At 41.4% G+C, this 12,911-nt stretch overlaps 1 protein-coding gene across 12 annotated transcripts in view; it reads right to left on the bottom strand.

Annotated features, from left to right (window-relative positions):
- The window catches only part of LOC132897205 (cadherin-like protein 26), a 186,880-nt gene that overhangs the window by 128,792 nt on the left and 45,177 nt on the right, over window positions 1-12,911 (bottom strand). The window lies entirely within an intron of this gene.

Genomic DNA, 12,911 nt, shown 5'->3' with positions numbered 1-12,911 from the left:
TCCTTCCAGTAGCTAAAATCCTCCTTGGTCTGCCTCAAGGTAAAAGACATGGTGTGTGAAAACATCCCCTCAGAGCTCTGCTTTGATTCTGGGCAGACATGCTACTGGAACCTGGACTGAGTTGAGAGCTTGGGTTGGGCCTTGAACCAGGGCATGAGAATGGTTGAGGGCTCAGGCATAGACAAGGGCTTGGGTGTAGACTCAAACATGGATCAGGTATGGGCAGGAGTTCAGACCTAGGCCCAGATGAGAGCTCTGGCCTAGACATAGTTGAGAGCTCGCTCCATCCTAGGCATAGTTGAGGGCTCTGGGCAGGACATGGACTTGAGCTCAGACTCCACACAGGACATGGACTAGGGCCCCAGACTGGACATGGAATTGGGCTTGGGCTCTGGACATGGACTTGAGCTCAGACTCTCAACTTGACTTGGGCCTAGGACTAGACAAGGACTTGGGACTGGACATGGGTTTGGGCATTATATGATTTCAGGTATAAACATGGCTTCAGGCATAGACATGGGCTTAAAGGAAAACTCCAGAGTGAAATGCTTTTTAGGTCTATTTTCGCATTACTGGGAGTGCATACGTTGAGTTGCTATCACATCAATCGGATGTGTTTTGAGAAAATTCATTTTTTGTGATTTCAACTGGAAAGCGCTAACACTGCAGTGCCTGGGGCATGTCTTTTTGCCGATACAAAATGCTAGTTTTAAAACCATTGCAAAGCTCAAAACAACATGACAGTTCTGTGGAAGTGAGTAGAGGGTTCCTACAAAGAAAATGAGGTGTCACTAGCTCTGCAAGTGCACGGATAGAGTGTGTAGAATAGTAAATACAAAGCCAGTGACCTTACCTGAAGTTGGGCTTCCTCAGACGCCATCTTCAGTGGACAGTCCGTAAAAGTCGAGTGCCGAGTGCAGAGCCCATTGTGGGCGGGATGGGCTCTGCACTCAGCACGCGACTTTTATGGACTGTCTAATGTCTGACATTTCCAGTTGGGGGATTACTAACTCCACCTAGGGCATCCAGACTTTCCTCTACAGAAACTACACTGTTCTCATTCTCACTGACCTTCACTAAAGCCTGGATATGTGCTTCTAACACTCTAATCTTCTCTGTCAGAGAGCTAACTAATCTGCACTTATCACAAATAAAGCTATCACTAGCGATGGAGGAAGAATAACTAAACATCCTGCACTCAGCACACTGAACAGGCTGAAGGTATGCCATGATGAAAGGATTCGCGTACCTTAATTGAAGATTTGTTGATATTAAAGCAGATCCAATGTGGATGGCCTCCACTTATGGTCTTTACACAGGAGGAGAAAAAAAGAAAGCTTCCGGTCTCGGCGTTCTTCCGAAAAAAGAGAGAGAAAAAAATGGAAAAAGGAAAGCGAAAGTGGAAAGTACAAATGGAAAGCGAAAGTACAATAAAAAATGAAGAGGATACTGGAAAATTATTTGTAGAACAAAAAAAAAGATTAGTAATTAACGCCAACACTCGCGGAAAAAAGACTCGTGGCAAACAGCTCGGGATCCAGGAAGTGTGTAGCACAGAATGCGCATGCGCAACCCAATCAACATTCCACCCAATAGCACCCAAAGAGCTACTCGATGTTTTACTAATAGTTTGTTTATAGAAGCAGTACTGCTGCAAAAATCCATTGAGTGGCTGTTCCGCCCTGTCGTATGGCACCAGTATGTCTAGCCCCAGCCGCTGGAGAAAAACAATGGATCCAGGGTTCAGCAACCTGACAGATACTGAATATGCAGCAGACTAACCTGGACTCTCCCTAGTTATTGTCCTCGGTGACTTTAACAAAGGTAATCTCAGCCACAATCTACCAAAATACAAACAGTTTATTAAATGCCCAACCAGAGAGGAGAATATTTTGGATCACTGTGACGCTACAGTTAACATTGCTTATCACACCATCCCCGACGCTGAACTGGGCCACTCTGACCACATCATGGTCCACCTGATTCCTGTATACAGGCAGAAATTAAAGCTGAGGAAACCTGTAGTGAGGACATCAAAGATGTGGAGCAATGAGGCTGCAGAGAACCTTCAGGCGTGCTTGGACTGTACAAACTGGGATGTGTTCAGGACTACTACCAATAGTCTGGATGAGCACACAGAGGCTGTGATATCCTACATCAGCTTCTGTGAGGACTGCTGCATTCCATCATGGAGCAGGGTGAATGAATGAATGAATTTATTTATTTCAAACGTATAAAAAATGTAACTATTTGTACATACAAAAGAAAGAAAACGAGAAATTAAAAAAAAATAACAAAGAGCTAAGACATTACAAAACACCGCACATTGTTCGAAAAAGGAGTGAGAAGTACAATACTTTTTTTAATTTCCCACCCCTTTTTAACTACCCTGAAATCCTAACTACATTAATACACCTATATAAATATATACCATATATACACTTCATAAATATCTATATAAATATATAATTACAAAAATAAATATCTACTACATACATATCCCTGTAAATATAAATATATAAACTATCCCCATAAATAAATATATACCATATATACCATATACTAAGTTAGTTCTAATATAACAATCAACCCTATTCTGTTTATCCCTCATCATCCTCCGCTAACATACTTCCTCTTCCATATACTTGTTTAAAAATATTTTTTGTACCTTTTTTTAAACAGATTTATATTTGCACTTTGTTTTAGGCGGCACGGTGGTGTAGTGGTTAGCGCTGTCGCCTCACAGCAAGAAGGTCCTGGGTTCGAGCCCCGTGGCCGGCGAGGGCCTTTCTGTGCGGAGTTTGCATGTTCTCCCCGTGTCCGCGTGGGTTTCCTCCGGGTGCTCCGGTTTCCCCCACAGTCCAAAGACATGCAGGTTAGGTTAACTGGTGACTCTAAATTGAGCGTAGGTGTGAATGTGAGTGTGAATGGTTGTCTGTGTCTATGTGTCAGCCCTGTGATGACCTGGCGACTTGTCCAGGGTGAACCCCGCCTTTCACCCGTAGTCAGCTGGGATAGGCTCCAGCTCGCCTGCGACCCTGTAGAAGGATAAAGCGGCTAGAGATAATGAGATGAGATGAGACTTTGTTTTATTTCTGTCTCCAGTCTGTTCCATAAAGTCACCCCACAGCTCGATACGCACATGCTTTTCATATTTGTTCGAACCTTTGTTTTGTTTTTTTTTAATTTAGGTCTCCCCTTAGATTATATCCCCCCTCTCTCTCACTAAACATTCCTTGTATATTTTTTGGCAATAGATTATTTCTCGCTTTGTATGTTATTTGTGCTGTTCTGAATTTGACCAGATCCATAAATTTCAACATGTGTGATTTTATGAATAGTGAGTTTGTGTGTTCTCTGTATCCTGTTTTGTTTATTGTCCTTATTGCTCTTTTCTGTATTGTACATATCGGCTGCAGAGTGGTTTTGTAGGTGTTTCCCCAGACTTCGACACAGTAAGTCAGATATGGCAAAAATAGCGAGTAATATAGAGTATGCAAAGATTTACTATCAAGAATATGTTTTGTTTTCCACAGAATTGCCGAGCACTTTGCCAGTTTTGCTCGTACGTATCCTACATGAGGTTTCCAGCAGACTTTATGATCCAAAATCACACCAAGAAATTTAATTTCCTGTACCATTTCTATTTTAGTATTGTCTATTATCAATTCTACATTACAATCTATTTTGTGTCTCCCAAACAACATGATCTTTGTTTTGCTTAGATTTAATGATAAATTATTTTTGTCAAACCATAGTTTTAGTTTATTTATTTCAGTTGTGATTGTCTCCAAAGTCTGCTGCAAATTCTCACCGGAACAAAAAATATTGGTGTCATCTGCAAACAAAACAAATTTCAGTACTTGCGAAACTCTACATATGTCATTAATATATAATATGAATAATTTCGGACCTAATATTGACCCCTGTGGTACCCCGCATGTAATGTTCATGAAATCAGATTTATGGTCACCTATCTGCACAAACTGTTGCCTGTTTCTTAGATAGCTCGACAGCCAACTCCACCCAACTCCCCTAACACCACACTTTTCTAGTTTACTTAATAATATACTATGATCAATAGTATCGAATGCTTTTTTTAGGTCCACAAATAATCCAATTGCTATTTTTTTATTGTCTATACATTTTGTGATTTCCTCTATTAGTTCCATTAGTGCCATCGATGTTGATCTGTCCGTTCTGAATCCATATTGACCGTCTGTAAGGAGGTTGTGTTTTTCAATGAATTTGTCCAGTCTATCTGAAAAAAGTTTTTCGAGTATTTTGGAGAATTGGGGGAGTAAAGAAACAGGCCTGTAGTTTGTGAAATGGTGTCTATCTCCGGTTTTAAACAATGGTATCACTTTTGCAATTTTCATTTTGTCTGGAAATGTACCTGATTGAAAAGATAAATTGCAGATGTGGGTGAGTGGTTTCACAATTCCCTCAATAACTGTCTTTACTGTTGACATGTCTATATCATTCCAGTCTGCAGAGGTTTTGTTTTTACATTTTCTTACAATTTGCATAATTTCTTCCTCATCAGTTGCAGTTAGAAAAATTGTACTTGGATTTCTGTCCCCCATATCTTCTATGTCCCCACATTGTGTTGTCTCGGGTTCCTTTATTTTTGCCGCTAAATCTGGTCCCACATTTACAAAGAATTGGTTAAAACCATTCACCACATCCTCCATATTATTTATGGTCTTATTATTTTCAGTGTAGTACTCTGGGTAATTTGTAGTTTTGGATCCATTTCTCACAATACCATTTAGTACAGTCCATATACCTTTAATATTGTTTTTATTTTTCTCCACTAATTTATTATAATAGTCTTTCTTACATATCCTCATAATATTAGTTAATTTATTTTTATATTTTTGATATTTTTCCTCTGCCTCTATAGTTCGATGCTTTAAGAATTGTCTGTATAATATATTTTTCTTTTTGCAGGCGTTTTGTAGCCCCTTGGTGACCCACGGACTATTTGTATATTTATGTATATTGCTGTATTTCTTTATAGGGCAATTTTTATTATATAGTTCATTGAATATTATTAAAAATTCCTCATATGCTTTATCAACATCTTTTTCTTCATAAACTACATTCCAGTCCTGTATCATTAAGTCATTTTTTAGTGCACTCATGGTTTCTTCAGTTTTCATTCTTATATATTTATAATTTTTAGTATCCTTTTTCTTGCTATAATTACAGTACATGGGCGCCGCCAGGGGGGGAAAGGTTAGAACAATTCTAGGGGCCCAGCACTGCCATGGGGCCCTTTAAGGAGCTGATAATATGCTTTTAATGATTTTAATAAGACTTTTGAAATAACAACAATGCAATAGTCCATCTGGTAAAATGAGCTAATTGAACAAGGTTGTCTATTTCTTGAGTTCTTCAACATATTGTCATTTAACCCTCCCCCTTTTGCGAAATGGTACGGTCCAGTTCTGGTAGAAACGCGATGCGTTAAATCTGTGTGCTGATCAGTGCAACGCTACTTGCTGCTGTGTCGCGGTGCAGCAGCAGCCAGCCAGCAGTGGAGTGCGTACAGTCTATGATCGCTAAATATGAAGAGTGGCTGTCAAAAACGTAAAGAAAGGCAGCTGAAAGCTGAGAGGGACCAGAGAGGCAGGCAACTGGTCACTCAGTTTTTCCCAAAGAAAGGTAGCTATCGCTCACGTGTGTTCAAAATATTAGCGAATGGTAAATGAACAGTATGAACGTGGTTGGATTAGCCTATCAAGAGAACACTTTTACAGTTTGTACAGTGACATTTTTTCCATTTTAATAACTGAACTGACTTGTGTGATAAACAAGATGAAATATTACGTTATGCTGGTGCTAATAACTAGTGCTAATAACCAGTTTCATAACTAATGGGGTGCCCTAAATATGCACAGATTCAGCCTCAGGGGGACCTCCGCCCTACCAAACCACTGAACCCCCCTTTGGAGAAGGAGGTAAGCAGCAATACAACCCATAAATGCTTTAGGATTAAAGTTTTTAATGAGCGAGCGCCATATACAGTTTGCTAGATTAAAGTGTTGCTAATGTAACAGACGTTGCGTTGTGTTGTTCACCAGTCTTTTTATTCTGAAGAAATGAGACAAATACACTGCTGAGGACGGGCTGCAAACGTCCAGTGGCATTGGCGCTTACATTTCCAAAACGAACTGAAAGAGGCCAGCGCCTCGTTCCCATAACTACCTGCGCTCTTAAAGGGCCAGCACAGAATTCCCCCCCCCCCACTACACACAATGGCAAGTGGAAAAAAATAAACCCGTTACACTAATAACGGACACCAGTCAAGTGTTTGACATGGTTACGTGTGTGGAATGTTCACATGTTCTAAACCATTGGTTTCAACCATTGGTTAATACATAAAATTTAATAACAAAGTCACAAACTCAAGGTCCATGGGCTATCAAAAGTCAAATAATGATAATAGTGCAATTGTGACGAGGATGGGCAAAGTTGGGGGGCCCAAAATTCTAATCTTTCATGGGGCCCAAAATTTCTGGCAGCGCCCCTGTTACAGTAATATACATTAAAAATAGGTAGGTGGTCACTGATGTCTGTTAATAGTAGTCCACTCTCTGTATTATTTTCCAGGATATTAGTAAATATATTATCTATTAAAGTGGTGCTGTGAGAAGTGATCCTGCTTGGTCTGGTAATAGTTGGATACAGTCAGGGCCGTTGACAGCTTTGGCTGGGCCCGGGACAAAATAATCTGAGTGGGCCCCCCCCAAATAATCTGAGTGCCCCCCCACACACACACACACACATACGCGCGCATGCACATCGCCACACAGCAACCACCCACACCCAACCCCTCTTTTCACAGTCTCCATTCACTCCAACCCTTAAATAACAGGTATTCCAAGCCCATTATAACAGTCAACCATTTTATTTCAACATTTCAACATATTTACAGTTTGAACATTTCCTTAGTCTGCAACTATTCAGGTGCAAAATGCAATGCGCCGGACTTTTGCTGTGGCAAAGTCGTCAATAAGGTCATTGAAGTCCAGCTTCTTTGCAAGTTCGCGCTCTATAGAGAGCATAGCCAGCCCATTGAGCCTCTCCTGTGACATGTTTGAGCGCAGGTAGTTGATAAACCAAAATGATTGTTTACGGGATGGAACTGGGCCTCAATGAGAACGGAGTTATGGCTTTCCCAAAATCTGAACATAGAAGCATCACCACTAGTGATGTGTACAGTGAGTTTTTCAGTGTATTTTTTTGTCTTGTTTTTCATAAACGTCCTTTCCGTACTCGATTTAGAATGTTACAAAAAAAATTGACACCCTCCCAACCACGTAACATTAGCCTATCTGACCTGGGGGCTGACACGTTTATTACGGATAAACCAAAAGGATTACAACGTTCCCTGGATATAGAACTGGACTGAGAAAATTTCAAAATCTTAACGTGTAAGCAACAACAATAAAACAGAGGTTGTTTTATTCATTTAGGGCTTATTAGGCTACTTTCATTAATTGCGCTTTTCATACAGGCCTATCATTTTTCACTTGAGCAAGGGAATTGTTTGAAGAGTATCCAGTGTAAGCGAAAGTTTAATGTTTTGCAACAGACTAACCTCAAAACACCCCATTTATAGCCCATTCGTTACATTAAACTCTATCTAGCTGGCAATTTCACATGCCGTCGTATCTACACGGGATGATTTCCAACAAAATAAGGTTTAATTAACAAGAGGCAGCGTTCCACGGGCTTTCAGCTAACTGGAGTCCAGCTCAGCGCAGCTCAGCAAGCGTGCCTAAAACATTTGGATATGATTGCGGGCCAATGTGCTATTCTTTGCTTCATTGAGATATATGCAACACAGTGTTATTAAACCGATATGTTTATGAAATAATTCAATGCCCTGTGCATTTCAGTGTTCACTCAGTGTACCCTGTTATCCCCTATTTTATAATTATGAATGGCGCGTTGCGCGTGCTGGGGTTACATTACGGGGCTGGAAAAAAGTTATCTGTGTCTTACCTGGCTCAGCTGCCCCACTGCCTTCACCACCTGCTGCATCATCTGAATCTGAATCTTTTCTAAAATATCTATGCAGTGACAGGCCCGGCGCCATGGGCGGGCCTTAGGGGGCCGTGCCCGCCCTGAGACTCATGTGGGCCCGCCCTGGAACCCAGAGCAGATACTTTTTTTTCATAGGAGACAGGTCACTGAAGAAATCATCCATAGAAATGAATGGGGACAGTTCATAACGGCAGCAAACATTCTAATCAACCGTCTCTGACAGCAGTACGGGTCTGCAAATATCCCGCCTGTTCTGCTGCCAACAACCAATCATATGTCGATCTGAACCAACAGCTTTCCAATCATCTTGCAGCTTCGTGCTCCGCTGTCCCTCTCCTGCCGTTATAGAAGTACTGCACCTGCGCAGTGTCAAAATAATCCACGAGAAAAGTGGATTTTAAAGCTTTTTCTGAGTCATGAGAACCAACCTAACACTCAAGTATAATCAACTTTTCATGGCGATTTCAATCATATGCTCTTCGCGACCGTTAGTTTTCACAGAGTCCAGTATTGATATCTTCCCATTCATGTTCAGAGGGTCTGGTCTCACTAATCCGAAAAAGATGCCTGAAAGTGGCCGGCGAGTGACAGCACTTGCATGGCCTGATAGGAGCCCGTCACAGCTTCTTCTTCTTTGGTTTTTTTTTTTTTCCCCTCAAAAAAAAAAACGTAAACTACAAGTCAAAGTTTTTCAGTATAACAATAATAAAGAAAAATGTGCTCAATTTAAAATGTATTGAAACTATTCGAAATCGACTGATTGGTTCATTCATTATGATCCGGGTTAAACGGAAATTGTGTAGCCTAAGCTTGCAATGTAGTTATAGACTGTTATTATCGCCAGAGTTGTAGATATTACTTTTACAATTTAATTTTTCAATAAACCAGCTCCATTTTGCGGCATACTATCTTTTCTGTGAGTACAGAAACACTAGTAATAATTTCTGGATCATTGCTATAAACGTGGACTAATATTTCTTGGGAACCAATGGGTTAATGTAATGGAATGAACCAACCGACCAATCGCATTTTTTCTTCAAATGGTATCTGGGTAAATCAGCAGCTGTCTCAGTCAATCACATTTTATTGCTGGACGGGATCATATCACGACATCTTCCAGTAGATACCCGAAATCAGCTTTGTGCGTTGTGAGGCCAGCGGAGCAAAAAAAACCTGACAAAAACAAAATGACCGATTGTTTAGAAGGCGCTACGGCCGTTGCACTGAATTAATTTGGCTTCGATGATAAGTTAAGCTCAGATCTAAACAATACTGGAGCCAATATTAATATAGGTAGGCTTAAATGATACCTTAGTTGTGTTTTCAACTGTATACGACGAGGATATGGCAAATTGTGAGTGTATTAGTGATTTCCACTCGCGATCGTGTACTAATGTAATATTCTTGCTTCTTAATTCTTAGTTTATTTCACTTATGAATAGCTTAGGCTAATAATAGAAAGAATATGTACTTTTCTTATCATCTTCCTCTTGAATGAAGAAATTCATCTAAATTTCTTCATTGTTTTATTTATTTTCATTTATTTTCGATTTCTATCATAGCCTTCCGTTAATTTTCACTTTCCGTTAACCCTACAGACTTTCCGTTAACTTTCCATTATTTACACTGTTTTGTTTACCACTCATCTTTTTCAAACTTTTAAACTTGCTCGAGCCAAACCGTTTACTGAGAGAGCAGCACGCGCCACGTCATCATTAAATCACTCTTCCTCGCTCTATCACGAACCGCGCGAGCGATTGTGATCAGAGGAAATTCATTGATCTATTCACGTGAGGCAAGGCTGATCAGGACTTGATAGCATGAAGGCCAAAAGCTTGTGCATTTTTTTGGTTGTATGGACAACCTTCCTGAGCATCTGTGTGCCTCAACGAGAACTTCCAACGCTCCTCTACCTGTCTGAACAGCAAAGCAAAGTGAATGTAATCTCCTGTCATCGTCGTGCAAGTCACTGTCATCCTCCAGACATTCCACCCGGTGTCCAGGTACGCGCTGGTTTGATGCTGATGCAGTGAGCATGTCTGGCCTTACTCCTAATCCAAATTGCAAATGACGTTCAGATGAATCCCGGACCTGTTGACGGTACCTTGCCGCTGAACCCCCGCCCTTCAAGTAAAGGAGTTCCTAGAAAACATCAAAAACATTTCTCGAACATTAAATGCGTAGTGTTAAATGCCAGGAGCTTACTCAGCCGGCACAAAACTGATGACGGAACAACAACCAACTTAGAACGCTTCCAGGAACTAGTGTACGCAAATGACACTGATATTGCATGTGTCAATGAAACATGGCTTCACAATGGTATCTTGGATTCAGAGCTTCTACACGACGGCTATACAATCTACCGGAAAGACCGAGACATTCGACGAGGCGGTGGGGTTTTAATCGCAGTCAAGACCAACTCGTTCAGAGCTGTGAAGCAGTTTATGCCAAATATAGGTACTGAAGATATAGAGATCGTGTCGGCGGAACTAACAACAATCTCCGACCAAAAAATACTCTTCTGTTCCTGTTATCGCCCGCCAGATGCTGACCAAAACTGGGTTGACAAATTCACCACTTATCTCGACCACGTGTGTGATCAATTCAAGGGCATAGTATTATCGGGCGACTTCAACCTACCAAATATCCCTTGGGAGTCCTCCGACAGTGCTACAGGTGTGAACGAACTCGCCTTTATAGAAAGCCTAAACGACCATTACTTAACGCAACTCAACAACAAACCAACTCATAGAAACAACGTACTTGACCTTATTTTAACCTCCGTGCTGGATCAGATCGGTATAACCGAAGTCTTGTCTCCAGATACTGCAGCAGTATTCACAGACCACTCCATCATCAATTACGAGTTCACCGCCTACATTAAAGGACCAACAAAATCCCACAGATCTGTGTACGACTACCACAATGGAGACTTCAGAGGTCTACGCACGGCTTTATCGACAATTAACCTCGCTTCATGCATACACCACGATGATATTAACGCTGACTGGCTTGCCTGGAAGGAAACATTTCTTTCAACTGCCTCTAAATATATACCTACTAAGAGGCTCAAGGGACGTAACCCTGTTCCTTGGATCAACGGAGCCATAATACACCAGATCAAGAAGAAAGACACTGTAAGACAAAAGCTGAAAAGATCGCCTACAAATCATCTCCTAAAACAGAGGTTCACATCCCTGCGAGCACAAGTAAAGCGCATGATTAGGGACAGTCGAAAGGAATTCTTTGGTTCACTTGAGCCAGACTTACATACTAATCCGAAGCGTTTTTGGTCTATCTTAAAAACAAAGTCCAAATCACGGACGATTCCTGATCGCATCTCTATGAAAACACCTACCAATGAGAGTAATCAAGCTGCACATGGTGAAGAACCTCGATGTTCAGCTGACACACCTCTGGAGATAGCCAACCTATTTAACACTTACTTTGCCTCAGTGTTCTCCCGCGGTGTAGCTTCCAAGACTTACGGCGCAGTCCCTGAACCCACGACATGTCAACTAACTCTCACGATTGGTGAAGTCCAAACCATACTGGAATCTCTTGATGTCACCAAAGCAACAGGATCAGATGGTATCCCTGGAAAACTGCTTAAAGAGACAGCTTCTGTAATTGCACCATCCCTCTGTAAGCTATTTAACAAATCACTCGACACGGGCGTCTTCCCGCAGGAGTGGAAAGACGCAAACATCGTTCCCGTGTTTAAAAAAGGTGACCCTGAGCATACAGAAAACTACAGACCTATCTCTTTGCTTTCACTAGTATCGAAGGTTCTAGAACGATGCGTCCTTAACAGTTTCAAAGAACAAATATACAACATGATCAATACATGTCAGCACGGATTCGTCACAGGAAAATCCTGTTCTTCCAACCTCCTAGAGGTCTTGGACCATATTGGATCATTGTTGGACAATGGTGAACAAATAGACGTGATTTACATGGACATGTCCAAAGTCTTTGACAAAGTCGACCATGGTCGTTTGTTACACAAGCTAAGTGAGTTCGGTTTTGGTGGTTCTCTTCTACAGTGGTTCAGATCATACTTAACGGATCGCCGACAATGTGTAACTGTGGCTGGTGCTACATCCGACCCTCTGCCTGTTGGTTCTGGAGTTCCACAAGGCTCAATATTGGGACCGGTCTTGTTCCTACTGTTCGTAAATGACCTCCCGGACGCAGTGGAGTCAAGTGATGTTGCTATGTTTGCCGATGACACGAAGATTTACAAGAAGATCAAATCTCTGGAAGATGCCACGGTGTTACAATCTGATATAAACAACCTGCATGCTTGGTCGTCAGCTTCTGGTCTCGTGTTTAACGAGACTAAATGTAAAATGCAAAGGATCACAAGAAAGTTTAAGCCTGTCGTATCTACTTACAGTCTCAAGAACACTGAACTCGAATCCGTTAATGTTGAACGCGATTTGGGTGTCTGGGTATCCGACAACTTGACTTGGAACAAACAGGTACTAGAACAAACAGCCCGTGCTAACAGACTTCTAGGTTATATAAGAAGAAACACTCGTTATATCCAAAGTGTCTCCGTTAGGCGAACGCTGTACCTCACTCTCGTTCGTGCTCATTTCGCGTTTTCAGCACAAATATGGGCACCGCAATCCATTGAGCTGATTTCAAGGGTGGAAAGAACACAGCGACGTGCAACCAGATATATCCTCAAGCTACCATTCCTATCAACAGTATCTTACAGTTCAAGACTCAAAGCTCTATCTTTACTCCCACTGACCTACTGGCATGAATACCTAGATCTGGTTTTCTTCTTCAAAGTGACGCACGGCCTGATTCATGTGAAGCCTACATTATTGCCTGTTCCTCGT

The sequence above is a fragment of the Neoarius graeffei genome, chromosome 13 (genome assembly GCF_027579695.1).
Source record: "Neoarius graeffei isolate fNeoGra1 chromosome 13, fNeoGra1.pri, whole genome shotgun sequence".
Taxonomy (NCBI): domain Eukaryota; kingdom Metazoa; phylum Chordata; class Actinopteri; order Siluriformes; family Ariidae; genus Neoarius; species Neoarius graeffei.
Note: the sequence above shows the minus strand (reverse complement) of the source record. Positions and strands in the feature narration are given on the sequence as shown.